At 43.3% G+C, this 15153-nt stretch overlaps 1 protein-coding gene across 3 annotated transcripts in view; it reads left to right on the top strand.

Annotated features, from left to right (window-relative positions):
- TSNARE1 (t-SNARE domain containing 1) overlaps nucleotides 1-15153 on the top strand; it is a 469351-nt gene that overhangs the window by 14046 nt on the left and 440152 nt on the right. For 2 of the 3 annotated variants that reach the window (XM_063174910.1, XM_063174890.1), the window contains exon 2: nucleotides 1135-1233. The gene's annotated coding sequence lies outside the window, so the exon portion shown is untranslated. The remainder of the gene's footprint in view (nucleotides 1-1134; nucleotides 1234-15153) is intronic. The other variant, XM_063174900.1, reaches the window with a different exon arrangement.

Here is a 15153-nt window from a genome sequence, read left to right as displayed (position 1 = left end):
GCCCTGATGTCATCCCATGTGATTTTACTTCACCATTCCATCATAAGGAGGGATCAGAAGGCTTTCATGGTTAGTCTGGAAGGCTGTCTCCTGTGTGGCGATGCTCCTCCTGCTTAAAACAAGCCCAAAATATCAGCATTTTCATTAAAACGCTTTCTTTGAGGAATAATTGGTGTAAAAAGTCTGTAATGTTTTTATTTCAGTACTTTGCCCAGTGTATAAGTGCCTCTATCTGAGTTGCCTAAGCCCTTCTTTTTCCTCTTTTCTCTTTTACTTTTTATTAAAACATAACAAACTGCATTAAAAGTGTCTTAAATTCCTTCTGGAGCATTAGTTTCCAAATTTGGGCAAAAAAGCCCCACAAACAGTTGTGAAAGTGTGTGTGGGAAATGAGTTTATGATATCATTACAGTCTCCAGAGTTATCTGAATTTCTGGATTCTTATGGTTGCTGTTCCTGATGAGAGGAAATGGCCTCAAGTTGCACCAGGGGAGGTTTGGATTGGATATAAGAAAAATTTCTTCACTGAAAGCATGGTCAAGCATTGGGCAGAGTGCTGGGGAAAGTGGTGGAATCACCATCCCTGAAAATGTTCAAATGTCCAGTGCTGGGTCCACTTGGTTGTCTCAGTGGTGTTGTTCTCTCTCAGCAATCCCTATATTTGCATGGGCTTTCTTTTTGTAGGAAATGCTGTAAAAATGTACTAAAAACATCATAAACCCAGTTTAACTGGCTAATACTGACTATAAAATATGACATGGCTAAACAGGGGGAAATGACAATAATGTGCAGACAAGTTGCAGAAAATGAAAATTACTTACTGTGTTTCACTAGGCATCCCCTAAAGTTTGCACCCTGAAATGAAAAGGAAGAAATGTTCTTTTGTTTCCTTTTTTTTTTGGTGTGTGTGTTCCATTGTCAACATTGTGTAGGCCAAAAGCAAAGCTTGCCTAATATATGGATATGTTTAACAAATTCACAGGGTGTGAAAACTCCCAGTTGAATCTAAAGATACAGCTAAAACCTCAGTCTTGGGAATCCCTGAGCTTCAGGCTGAGGGAAACAGAGCAGATGAAAGTCTATTCGTGCTTTTCACATCTGATTTTCTTTTTATTTTCCCTTTTATCTAAACAGGAACAATACTGCTGAGCTGGGCCTTGGGTCCATTGGGTTATTGCTGCCAAGTTCCCAACAAGTGGCTCCGCAGCACAGCGGAATAAAATTGTGGGTGAGGTAATGTTTGCTGCTTTCTTTCCTTGATAATCCTTCTCATTTCATTTTTTATTCTTTGATTTTGGTTGGTTTTCTCCACATCCTTTCATCTCACCAGAGGTGATGCTGCGTGTTGTAGGGGAGTAGGGGTGTAAGAATGCTGTGGGCTTTGCTCTTGCAGATGTTCACCTCTGGATCACATTTTCTGCTCTTGCAGTGGTTTCTTTGTTTTAACTGGTTACCACTGGGTGATCTCCATCCAAATTTTCCCTCTGACCTCTGATCTTGGCTGTACATTAAGCTCTGGGATGCCCCCTTCTCATGGAATATTGACTTGGAGCTGGGCTTTCTGGCCAAAGCCAGAGTTGCTGGGTGTTCTCTGCTAGGAACAGATGGTCAGTGAAAGTTCCATTTTTCAAGGTGCAGCAGACTGTGTCTGTAAAGCCTATGGAGTTCTTTAACAGCAATAACAGTTTTCTTAAACTGCATCTGGTTTTCCCACCTGGAATATCGTTAAGGGTAATTTGTATCATGGCTGGAATGGTTGTTTCAGGGGCTCCAGCTTAATAGGAGGAAATAAGTATTTTCTTGGGTATTTTTGGTTTAGTGTCTGTTTTTTCCTTGTTAGGATGTTATAACAGAATTAGTAAAATGAGTGGATTCTGATATATCTAAAATGATATATCTAAAATGATTCTGATATATCTAAAATGGATATATTTATCTGAATTGATTGGTTATCTTGCACGAAGAAACTGAAGATACTGAAGAAATTTGAAACAAATCCTAAAAAAGGTTTTCTAAATTTTTAAAATATTTTTCATTTCTTTACTCCTGTTTTCCACAGCCCTTGGAGCGTTGGCTTGTTCCAGCCCCGACTCATACACAGAGCTGAAGAGATTTTGTAACATTCAGTAAATAATATGCATAAATTGTGCCCATTAGCGTTCTGAGTAATTACCAACAACAGAGTAAATTCGAGGTTAATGAGATTAACGGGGCAGAGGAAGGAAAGCTCTGAGTGCCCCTCCCGGTGGCCCCGGAGCCCAGGGTGGCCCCGTTTCTGTTGACAAGCCCAGCATGGCTGGAGCTGCAGCAGTGATTTTGCTGCTGTTCCCCAAACAGAGCCTAATGAGTTCCTACTGCTGGCATTCTGCTTTAAATGCTGGATAATGTTGTTAAATCCCACTCCTTGTGAGGGTTGTTTTTAATAGTTGTGTTTAATAGTTTTGTTTTTCCCCCTGTTTGCTCTGGTTCTGGGGATCAGTAATAAGGTGCCTGGTTAGCCCTTATTCTCTAACATCTTCTCCCAGACATCTGGTACCCTCATGGATGTCTCCTCAAAGCCACAAGAGGAATTGACCAAAGTCTTTTCATGTTACTGTCAGAATATTGTATTCAGAAGTACTTTGAGATTAACCCTTGTTTTCTTATCCTAAGATCCATCCTGGCTTAATTTCATTTGTCCTGTGCCTTTTTCCCTCTAAGAGCTCTTCATTACATGCTCTCCAGTAAGTCCAGCAGGGACAGAAAGTCCAATTTCCAAGCAAAACATTTTTATTTTTCTACTCTAGTATCCCTCAAGCCCTCTCTCTTTTCCAGGTTAGTGGGTTTTCTGCTCTCTGTCCATCATCTTCCAGCATCCTCTGGCAGTCTTCAATGTTTTATCAATGTCACTACCTCAGAATTGTTTATTTGATTTTTCTCCACCCAAAACTGCATCTGCGTGGTTCCCTCAAAGCTCTGGGCACCGACTCCCCTTGCTGGTCACGTCACAAACTGCAACCTATTTTTTTTTTCTGTTTTAAATGAAAATGCCTTACCCAGAGACCTATTTCGTTTACTCAAGATAAATGTTGTACTTATGACTCTGTTTTTTCTTGTTCCGGCAGTTCTGATTAAACCATGAACTTTCCATGTAAACAATTCAGGTAGAATAGGTGCACTGCACATTGCCTAAATGAATTATTCACCTCTTAGCTTTTGTTTTCATTTCTTGGTTATTCGTTTTTCTTTTTCGCGTGGGCTTATTTTTTAGATTTATTTTATTATTGCAAGTTGTTCTCCTCCTGTTTCAATTGTGTAGTGCAGTGATTTCTCTCTCCTCTCAGTTCTTTCACGTTTTGTTGTGAGGTTGACTGGTTAAGGGATCAAAAATACACATAGTGTTTTCCTCTACCCTTCCAGTTGTAGGGAATGATGAGGAGGAAGCAGGAAGATCCAGCAGATCAATACCAGGCCCTGAGCCTGGTATCACCAGCAGATATTTGGGTTTTCTTATGGGATGCTGTGTGAGTGAGGCCCTTTGTTCTGCTGTCTCAGTGCAGGTAGGGGAAGGAGATCCCTGCAGCAGCAAAGGCAGCGGGGTTATTGATGTGTTTGAAACCATGAGAATGGCCGTGTAGGAATTAGGGCTCCTTCCCCAAAAAGAGATATGGGAACAATAGCCCAGCTGAAGTGCACCTGCCCCACAGCATGGGCAACAAACAGAGGGAGCTGGAAGACCCTGTGCAGCAGGAAAAATATGGCACAGTTGCCATGAGGGGAACATGGTGGGATGAGTCCCAGAGCTGGAGGGACAGGGAGCAGAACGAAGGCACCATAATCCAAGGGGAAATGGTCAGGGACCTGCTGTGCCACTTGGGCCACCACAAGTTCTCTGGGGCCACATAGGGTCACAGAATCACAGAATAGCTTGTGTTGGAAGGAATACTTAAGATCATCCAGTTCCACCACCCTGCTATGAGCAGGTGCAAAAAGCAGGGACATTCCCACTGCCCCAGGTTGCTCCAAGCCCCATCCTGGCCTTGAACACTTGCAGGGATGGGGCATCCACAGCTTCTCTGGACAACCTGTGCCAATGTTTCTCCACCCTCAGTATGAAAAATTTCTTCCTTAGAACCTATGATGATGAGGTTTTGATAGGAACAACTCCTCCCCTGTCCTTTGCAGACATGATAAAGGACATTTTGAGGGAGGGTAAAGTAGATACTGAGTTCTTTTGATGGGGTGATCTCTCTTCCTGTTCCCCTGCTCCCCATTGTTAACTGGGGGAGCAGTTGATCTGAGTGTTGTCTCTCCATGCCAAGGCCATGATTCCCATTGCTGGTCAGCCTGTGGGGAAATCCTGCTGGTGCTTCCAGATGTTGCAATGCAGCTGGACAGAGAGGTTGCTGAGCTCCAGGACAGCGAGACCTCCATAAGTCAAGAAACATGTTAAATCGTAACATCTTAAATGGCCATAGTTTCATTGGGATATTTCTGCAAATAGAAATGTGATGGAAACAGAAAATGTGTGTGTGTGAGTGCAAGGGAGGGACTTGCACATATTTCTGTGTGAGGGCAGGGGAAACGACTCAGCTTGCTTCAGCTTGTTGCTAATATTTGTGTCTGAGTGCTTAAATTTCACAAGAGATATTAAGACTTGAGAAATGTGTTTTTCTGCCTTGTAAGTGTATGATTAAACCTTCATAATTTTCTTCCTTTTCACTGTGGGAATCTTTAAGTCGTTATGCTTGTTTTCTTCAGGCATCATACTGAAAGCAAAGAGTGGCGTTGTTATTTATTTATTTTTTGGAACGTGCTCCTCTCTGCCTGTTTTATGCAAAAGCACTTTAATTGATCTTTCAGACAGTCAAGAAGAGGACAAAGAAGAAAATATTTAATGCAGCGTATAATTCTTTCTAGTTTTGCCTCAAAATAAAAAGCCACTTTGCAGGGATTTATGTATCTAAACACGTTTTATGTAGATGGAACAGCTACATTTTATCTGCCTACTGCAGGAGGTTGATGCAAAGAAATGCCTTGATCAAGGGTTTGAACTGGTTCCGGGTAACTCCCAAACTGTTCCAGTTGTGAGCACATTGCCACCTTGATTACAATTGTTGCATCTTTCTATATTTGTGATTTCCTTGACTATTTTAATTTAATCTTTTTGAACATTAAAAATGAAAATTATGCAGGTCCTTTCCTTGCTGTGCTGTACTGAAGCGCAGTAACATCCCATTCAACCAGGAGTTCCTTCCATGCATTTTGCAGCTCCAGGATGCTTTGGATGAGGTGAGAGGACTGTGGCTTCTCTTTAATTCTCCTGCTGCATCCAGAGCTTAGTCAAGCCTGGCACTTGAACACAGATTGCCTGAACTGCAAAGCATCACTTCAGTGTCATCACCTGCCTTCTGTCTATTTTAGGTGAAACAACTGCAGGGATTCGATGCTGTTGTTTGCTTCCCTTCAAGGTTTGAAGGCTGAACATCTTCAATGCTGGTGGAGTCAGGAGTATTTATGGGCTGGAATCACCTTGCTTTGGCTCTGTTGTAGTCAAAGGTCAAATTTAAATAGTGTGTGTCAGGTCCTGCTCCGTGTTTGTGATTTGTTGTGGCTGAGATGTGGAATGCGCACACGAGTTAATGCACACTTCTGTACTGCACACTTCAATGCTAAAGATTTCTGGGCATATCTGGACATGGCCTGCAAGAGTCAGCTGAGAGACTGCCTGAAAGCTCTCCCTGAAATAGTGAGCTTTGGAAACCCCTCTGTAGCCTGGGAACACTGAAATGGGGGCCATGGGCTTGTTGTCACCTTCATGTGCTGGAGATTTTATCCATTTAATTGAGTTAAAATACTTGGAAGAGATTCATCTTTTTAGAAGTTGTGTCAATGCCTTGAATGTCTCGAGTAAGTGAAAATCCCTTATTGAAATAGCTTTTTGATAGTTTGGAGGTTTTCAGCAGCATTCATTTGAAATATGCCTTGTGCCTTGACTTAAGAGGGCATTTTCAATATATTTTTGGGTTTCTTTTATTTAATATTAAGCTTGAGAAAGAACAGCCCCTGTCAGCCACCCTCCCCCCCAAAAAGAAGGATGAGTAAAAGCAGGAAATAAGCAAGAGGAGCTTGTCATTAAACCTAAATCCACTTACAAACATCTAGTAAAAAGGCATCTTTAGAGGCTCGTTCTGTACTTTTATTGCAAGGATGGTGTTATACTGCTGTATATATCAGAGAACTGGGTAACAGCACGTCCTCTGTCCTCAACAACTGCTTAGAGCTGTAGGTTTTTGTGCTCAAGCCGATGAATATTTTAGCTTGATGTCTCCAAGGGTAAAATGAAGGAGTAGCTGCTCTGAGGGATTAATACAGAGTTAATTAGATGTTTGTAAAAGGCATTAAAAGTTGCAGTGGCTGTGTTGAATCCTGGCATTGGAAATGTGAGGCGAGATGCTGGGGTGCATCCCCCTGCTGCAGAGGGGCATCCATCTGGATTGCAGGATGAATACATCTGGTTTTTTTTGTTAGTTGGTGCTTAGATGACATGAAAAAAAGGGGGAAAAAGCTTACTCCCCACTCCCTCTCCTCTTTCCCAGTATCAATCATAAAAATAGTTGTAGGAAACCTCAGGGATGTTGCTTCTCTTTTCCCTCACAGTTTCAGCCAGCACCACAGGCCGAATGCTTGTGGGTACCAAAAGGATGATGTTTCTTTACCCCAGAAGCTGCATCCCGACTTTTTCTCCCTAACAGCTACAAGGCAGGAATATACAGCCCAGTGGGCAAGGAGATGCCCAAGGAATAGCTCACAATAGTGGGTGGTGGTGTCCTCTGAATGTCCTGCTCCTACAGCATCACCGGGATGGGAGCCAGGCACCATCTTTGACACAGGTGGACACTAACTGGAGGTATTGAGACCTGTTTTCCCACTGCCAGGGTTATTCCGGAGCCCCAGCAATGCTTGGAGCAGCCCAGCCCTCGTTCTGCTGGTCGGGCTCAGGGCTGGTTATTTTGCCACCTTCTCAGAAATCGCTGTCAACTCAGCTCGCTTTTTTTAGAAATGTGCTTTCATCATTTGTGATCCGAAAGGCTCTCCTGCAATGGAGGAGGTTTGGGCTGTTATTTTTAACTGAATGTTTCATTGATCTCATTTACAGCACTCGCTGCTGGTCCCTGTGTTAGCAAGAGAGCAGAGAGGCATCCGTGGTGTGGGACAGGGAGGGAGTGCTGTGGGGAGGTCTTGAGTTCCCTCCCTTGTCAGAGCTAATTCATCACAGAGCTGCAGCCTAAAGATGACTTTTTGCATAATTTTAGGCCAGTAAAAGTCAGGGCTCCACTGTCTTGTAGGTGAATTCATGGATTTCAGCCCTGTCCAACATTTTGGCCTCGGTGTCTTTAAGCCAACACCAGAGTCTGATGCATTACAAACAAAACCCCACCAAGAATAATTTAAAAAAATGATTAGATTTTGGATAGACAAGATGCAGTTTCAGCTCTCATGAAGCAGCTTGTGCTTTCTCTTAGGTTAAATTAATCTTGCTGCATTCCCAGATGAAGAGTTTGAGTTTCAGCTACTGGCACATGGTGGGACCTTGGCTGATGTGAGAGGATGGTGGGTGGTTTGTTTCTTCTGGGCACTGTCATTCTCTCCTGAAGAAATGGAGGCTCACCTTATCACTCTCCACAACTGCCTGGAAAGAGATGGTAGTGAGGCGGGTGTCAGTCTCTTCTCCCAGGTGACAAGTGACAGGATGAGAATAAATGGCCTAAAGTTTAGGGGAGTTTTAGATTGGATTTTAGGAAAAGCTTCTTCACTGCCAGGGTTGTTAAGCACTAGCAAAGGTTGCTCAGGGAAGTGGTAGAGTCACCATCCCTGGAAGTGTTCAAAAAACGTGGATATAGCACTTGAGGATGTGTTTTAGTGGTGAACATGGTGGTGGTGCTGGGTTAATGGTTGGACTGAATGATCTTGGAGGTCTTTTTCAACCTTAATGATTTTCTGGTTGTCTGTGATGTGGAGAACAAAGCCTTCATGGAGTGTAAATGGGAGCTGGGAGCACCTGAAACCTTCAATGACAGGTTTGAGTGTTCAGCTCAGTCCTAACCAAGTGTGTAAATAAAGCTGAAAGCCTCAGGAGTGGGTGATTTTTCTACTTGATGAGCCAGAAAATTAAATACAAACAGAATATCTGGGGCCTGGGTCTAAAAGTAAGAGCAGATGAGCACTACTGGATTGTTTACAGAAATACTTTTTTACTTTTTTGATAGTTTGAAGTCTCTCACTTCCTTTAAGGCTTTCTTCTGTTGGTGTCTTTCTGGCTCTTCCGCTGAAGTAGGTTGGTTGAGTTAATCACATCAGAGGGAAAAAATACAGGTCACTGATTTTCTCCTCCACCCAACCATCAATGTACGTATTCACCAAGCACGTAAGGACTTAATATCTCAGTGTCCTCAAGGAAAACTCAGGCAAATTCACTGACTATCTATTTTTTTGGTATCACACAGTCAATCAGTTAACATGTGTCCAGGTCTAGATTATCCATGTGGATTGTTTGCTGCCTCTCTGGGGGCTTTGGAGAACAAATTGGGGCATGGATGAGTCCTGAAGCTGAGGAGAGGAGTGTCCATGGATGCAGGGAGGGTGTGGAGAGGTTGTGAGAGAAGCATCATGAGGATATGGAGTAGGAGAACAGGGGTTGTCATGGCAGGAAGTTTTTTTTAGGGGACATAGGTGGGGATTCGCTGTTGGTTTCTGCAGTCCTCAGTTTATGCACAAAAGGGATGTGTGGGTTTATCACTACTAAGCCTTGTGTTGGCAAAAAAAAAAGAGTAGAAGAGATATCTTTTTTTTCAATATGTTCTGAAACATTTAGGACATTGTCCATAATCTTCCTGATGCAAAATAACTGAATTATTTGGCATTCCATATATTTGGTGTATGCGCTCTCCTCCCCTAGAACTGATGAGTATGTCAAGGAACTCAATTATGAAAAGTAGGACCTCTGTGAGGTCAGGGTGACTACCTGTGTTTTAGAGATCCTCAGGTGTTTCAAGGCAAGTGTGTTCATGTGGATAGTCCAAATTTAGAAAGGAAAGTAGGGTGAGATTCAGCCTGTCCTGCTACGTTGAGCTTTTTCATATATTTACAGAATCACAGAATATTCAGGGTTGGAAGGGACCTCTGGAGTTCATCCCATCCAATCCCCTGCCAAGGCAAGGTGATGCAGGAACACATCCAGGTGGGTTTGGAATGTCTCCAGAGAGGGAGAATCCATGCCCTCCGTGGGCTGCTGTTTCACCCTCTGTGAAAAGAAGTTCTTCCTTGGGTTGAGGTGGAACTTGCTGGGTTTTAATTTATGGCCATTGACCTTGTCCTGTTGCTGAGCACTATAAAAAGAGCCTGGCTCCATCCTCTTGATTCCTTGAGATATTTGTGTGGATTGATGAGATTCTCCTCTCAGTCTTCTCCAGACTAACCAGGCCTGGCTCCCACAGTGTCTCCTCACAAGAAAGACCTTTCTCCCAGGTGGACTTTGAACCATGGAGAATCCACTGAATCCAGTTGACTGCTGATAACCTAGAACTATAGAACCTTGGGTTGGAAGGGATGTCAAAGAGCATCCCATTCCAGCCCGCAGCCATGGACAGGGAACCTTCCACTAAACCAGGCTACAGGCAGTACAGACTTCCATAAATTTCTTCCAAAAAAAACAACCTAAAGAGCCTCTCCTTTACTTGAGAAGCTGTGTTTTCATCAGGTGATAGTGTTCAGGAGGGAAGAAGTGAACTCTTTACATTGCTTATCTCCTGTATCTCAGTGCTTATCTCCTGGAGCAGTCACAAAAAGGCTGAAAGCTGAAGTGTAGCCAGCTCAGGGCAGCAATCCCCTGCACTCTGCTGCAGGGAGATCCTGGCTCCCCAGACTTCTGCACCAACAGGAATGAGCCATCTGGGAGGCAGGAGATGACTCCAGACTGTTCTGCTGGTGTGGATGACTTTGCCAAGGAGGAGGTTCCTGTCACACTGGGTGCTACTATTGATGGCACTGATGCAGATCTTGTGTGCTCCATCATGAGCACTGGAGATGAGCTCACTCCTCTGCCTGGAGTGATGGAGGCTCTTTGCACACCAGACTTTCTCTCTGGTTGCTCTTTTCCCTGAGTGCCCAAATAAGCACATTTTTTCCTCTTGAAATGTTGTTTGTAAACTTTTCTCTTATCTTCTGCTGCCTTCAATTTACTAATGACCTTTCCTGCAGCCTGAATGCAGTGCTCCTGGTACTGTGAGCAATGTAAACTGTCTTAAATTATACCCCTTGTCCTCCATCCATCTCAGTTTGGTTTTGCAGGGAGATCGTGTGTCATCACTTGGAGTTTGCTTTCAGAATTGAGGATGGTGATAAATAAATGCTGCTGGTAGCAACGGGAGAACGTGGACTGCTTTAACCAGCTCAATATGTGGAAAAGAATGAAGAAGGGATTTCTAATTTTATTTTTTTCTTCATGTATGACTTATATGGAGCCCTGTATCTTCTTCACCCTAGGTTTTCTAGGGTTATAGGCAAAGATGCTCCTGTCAGCTGATTTTCCTGCCTCACATCTGGAAATGCCACTTAGGGTCACTGCAGTAAAGGCAGCTGCACTAATGCCAACTCTGCTATCTGTGCCTTCCTTTGCATGCTTCCTCTGCACCTGGAATTGTTTCCCTCTCCATGAAATAACTTTTGATTGGACACCTACAGGTGTGTTGCTGTATTTTCCTTGGTAATCTCTGACACTCCCCTGATTTTTACACGGCAGTTTAGCAGAAGGGCTGTTGAGATCCAGCTGTGTTGGCATTCATCAGTTTTGCTCTGACTTGACTGCAAACAAGACCCTATGCTTTGTTTGCAGTCAAGATGGTGAAAAATCCTTAAAATAGAAAGGCAAATTCATGCAATGAATGATACAGATCTAATTTTTGGATTAAAGTGACTAAAATCAGGCCACTGTTTAACTGAAGGACACTTTTCTGTTAATTGTGGTCCAAATTTCTTCAACAACAATGGCAGAGTAATGTGGCAGATCCATTGGTTGGAGCACAACAGATTTATATTGGAAGCAAACTGTAGCATTTGCTGGCTGGGCACAGGATACTTGGGAAGCAAGAACTGAGTCTTTGAACCTCTGATTGAGGGACACCTGCTTCTTATGGGGGTTTTGGGATACAGTACATTGATATTCTGGTGCTTGTCAGAGTATGTATATAAAAATTATGGAATCACAGAATGGCTTGGGTTGGAAGGGACCTTAAAAATCATCCGGTTCCAACCCCCTGCCATGTGTAGGGACACCCTCCACTAGACCAGATTGCTTCATGCCCTCTCTATCCTGGCCTTGAGCACTCCCAGGATTGGGGCAGCCAGCTTCTCTGGGCAGCCTGTGCCAGAGCCTTACCACCCTCATAGTTAAGAATTTTTCCTTCCTAACATCTAATCTAAACCTGCTCTGTTTAAGTTTGAAGCCATTCCTCTTTGTTCTCTCCAGCTCTCTTGCAGACCCCCCTTCATCTACTGAAAGGCCCCCGTTTTGGTCACCCTGAAGCATTTGCTTTTCCAGGCTGAACAGTCCAGATTCTCTCAGTGTTTCCTGACAGGGGAGGTGTCCCATCCCTCCTCATGGCCCATTTCAGAATTATAGAATCATTTTGGTTGGAAAAGACCTTATAGATCATCAAGTCCAACCCTTAACATTGCGCTGTGAAATGAAAGTGACTGGAGAACTGGAGCATTAGTGGCTGACTCCATTGCTTTTGGTTACACCACCAAGACTGGCCTTGCTGTGGATGGGGACACCAGCCAGGATGTCACAAAAGAAATGGCTAAAGCACAATGCTGAGGAGGAACATCTCCATCTGCTCTCCACACTCCATCTGCTGAAGAGCAAGTAGAAGGCCCCTCATTTTCCACAGAAGTGCCTTTCACCTCCTGGCACTTCATCTGCCACTTGCTGTGTCTACTTGCCCTTCCACCTCAGGAGGAACCATAAACCTGGTTGGTTTCCCATTTGTTTACTCATAGATAATCCACTCACTGGGTATTTGCTGCAAGTGCTGTGCTCTGGTCTATTTCTCCACCCTGGTGTTTAATTATCTTTCTTTCCTTGAGTCATAGGATCTCAGAATAATTTGGGTTGGAAGGGGCCTTAAAGATCAAGCTCCTGCCATGGGTATGGACAACTTCCACTATCCCAGGTTGCTTCAAGCCCCATCCAATCTGGCCTTGGACACTTCCAGAGGCATCCACAGCTTCTCTGGGAAATCTGCCAGGGCCTCACCACCCTCACAGGGAGGAATTTATTCCTAATAACTAATCTAAACCCACTCTCCTTCAATTTAATTAATTTCCCCTGTGTCCTGTCACCTCATGCCCCTGTGAAAAGTCCCTCTCCACCCTCTCTGTAGGGCCCTTTTAGGTGTTGGGAAAGGCTCTAAGGTCTCCTGGAGCCTTCTCTTCTCCAGACTGATCAGCCCCAACTCTCTCAGCCTGTCTTCATAGGAAAAGGGTTCCTATGCTTAAAATTTCCCTTGATTTTCAGGCTGATAGTTATGATTCAGGATTTTTTAAATTTGTTTTTCTTTTTTCTCTGATTTATTTAAGCTTTCCAATAGCTTCAAGTTACAGCAGCAGCTGAAAAGGCAGGAAATGGGACCAGTAAAAGGGAAGTTCAGCACAGACCTTTGGTGATTCTTGTATCACTGTCATTCTTTGTGATGATCATCACCATGTTGCTGGGAAAGGCTGAAAAAGTGGCATCTGTCACTGCACAGCCATGGGGCCATTTTGTTTAAACATATCAGAAAATTACAGGATGAGTGTCTGGAGGCAATGCCATGGGAACAAGTAGTAAAGACTTCTCTCTCAGCTCAAGAAGATCTCTTTCCTGGAGGGCAGTGTCAAGAAATGCATCTCCTGTGACTTCTGCATCCCTTGTGACACAGCATCTCTCTTGACTTTTGGTAGCCTATTTGTGGAAGTATTCAGAGAACATATTCTCCTACATATTCTCCCATCTGTCTTTTTCCCAAACTCACTGGCCTTGGTGGATGCTTAAGAATAGATGTGCTTTCTGCGTTATGTTGAGAAGGCAGTTAAGAATTTATTTTTTGACCTTTCTGTGTTTAGATGATAATATTTTTAGTATCTTCTATGATGGCTGCTTCTGAGTTTATTTGGACTCTCTTTTACCATTTAAATGCAGAGGAGAAAACTTGATCAGTGTCTTAATCCAAAAGATATTTTGGGTTGTTCTGCCACCTGGGCCAGGCTGTGCAAGAACCCTCTTCATGGCTCTGAATTGTTTTTTTACATTGTTCATAAAACTCTTTTTTTGGGAATGGATGAACTCTGCCTGTAGCATTTACCAGTTCTCAAGAATGTGCAGTTGCTTGGCTGTACAGACCCTGAATAAACATGCAAAAAAAGGGAGCCCAAAATATCATCCTACCATCAAAAAAGTGTGAAATGGGAAGGAAGGAATTGTTTCTCCATGTAAACTTTCTTTTTTTTTTTTTTTTAATTGGCTTCCTCACCACATCAATGTCTTTTTCTTCTGTTTCCCACTTACCTCATCTTAAGCCGGCAAGCAGATGACTCTGGATGGTCTTTTCTAAAGAAAAGGGATAATACAGGCGAGAAACTCTCAAAGGATCTTAAGACTGTGAGATATGGAAAAAGCTTTCTATAAAATGACATCTGTTGGGGATGTGATGTATCTCTTGAATTCAGTGTAATTAGACCCTGCTCAGCTGTGTAACTTTTGACATGGATTGGCATCTGCTTCTCTGGAGGCTTAATGGTGCCTTTAATTATAAGTAGTCTAGGAATTGCCTAGAGAGCCACAGGCTTCATTTAGCTCAAGAATCTCTCTTTTGGATGGTGATCAGGAAAAACGTGCTGAAAAGAAGAGCAAGCAGTGTCCTTATATGCAAATGTGGTGATGAATCCTCCCTGGGTTTCTCCTGGTGTTAAATCATTAAGGCTTGGCTTCAGCATTTCATGTTGCAACTTAGTTATGACAGCTTTGGCTGGTCTCATTATGTGCTTCCCTGTGCCTTTGGATCCTGGAGTTCTTGCCCTCTAAAACCTGTGCTGTGTGTCAGTTATTCATAAAATCCACATATCTCTTGAGTATTTCCTGACTTCTTTTTGTTTTTTCTTGAGGGAGATTTCCTGGGTGGGTTTTTTTTTTTTTCTAGTATGTTTTAGGAAGCTGAGAAATTCTTCTCTAAACTGTTCCTTGTTGAAGCTTTTTCTGCTGTGTTTGGTGCAGTTTCCAAATCAAACTCACTCCTTCAGTGTGTCTCCTTTCTTCTCCCCAGTCTCCATAGGGCAAGAAGCATTTCAGGTCTTCGCCTCTCAACATTTTCTGAGTGGCTGCTTCTCTATTAAAAAGATTAAGAATCAAATTAAACGGCACCACCAATTTTACCTTACAATTTTCCTGGAATTCTTCAGTGATTTGGGTTGGAAGGGACCTAAGGATCACCTATTTCCAAAGCCCCTGCACCTTCCAGATTGCTCCAAGCCCCATCCAACCTGGCCTTGGACACTTCCAGGGATGGGACAGCCACAGCTCCTCTGGGCAACCTGTGCCAGGGCCTCACCACTCTATGGTGGTGAATTTTATGTGGTAGTCATCCATAATAATTCTATTTTTCCTTAAAATAATTTTGATATTATTCTGTCTCCTTTCTTATGCCTCCCATTGGTCACCTGAAAGGATTAGCTTTGGGCAGAGTTTCCTTTTGAGATGCCAGTGGTGACACCCAGTTCCTCTCATTGGCTTCAGCTTCTGCTAGGACTGTGCCTGCTGCAACACTTCATCTTTTTTTCACATTTATTGGGCCTGGTGTACATAATTCTAAGCCTTATTGAAGTAAAATTTCTGAATAAGAAAGGAAAATCAACTTGTAAGCTCAGGAAGGCAGCAAGTTGGAGTTTTGAGGACCATGAGCTGCTGTGAGGGTCTTAAGGTGTCATCCCCCTTCTTTGCCCATCAGTTGATGTCCTCCATAATCACAGAGTCACAGAATGGTTTGGGTTGGAAGGGACCTTAAAGGTCATCCAGATCCAAACCCCTGCCATGGGCTGGGACACCTCCCACCAGACCAGGTTGCTGATCCTGGTTTTGTT

This window comes from Melospiza melodia, chromosome 1 (genome assembly GCF_035770615.1).
Source record: "Melospiza melodia melodia isolate bMelMel2 chromosome 1, bMelMel2.pri, whole genome shotgun sequence".
In the NCBI taxonomy this organism is placed as follows: domain Eukaryota; kingdom Metazoa; phylum Chordata; class Aves; order Passeriformes; family Passerellidae; genus Melospiza; species Melospiza melodia.
Note: the sequence above shows the minus strand (reverse complement) of the source record. Positions and strands in the feature narration are given on the sequence as shown.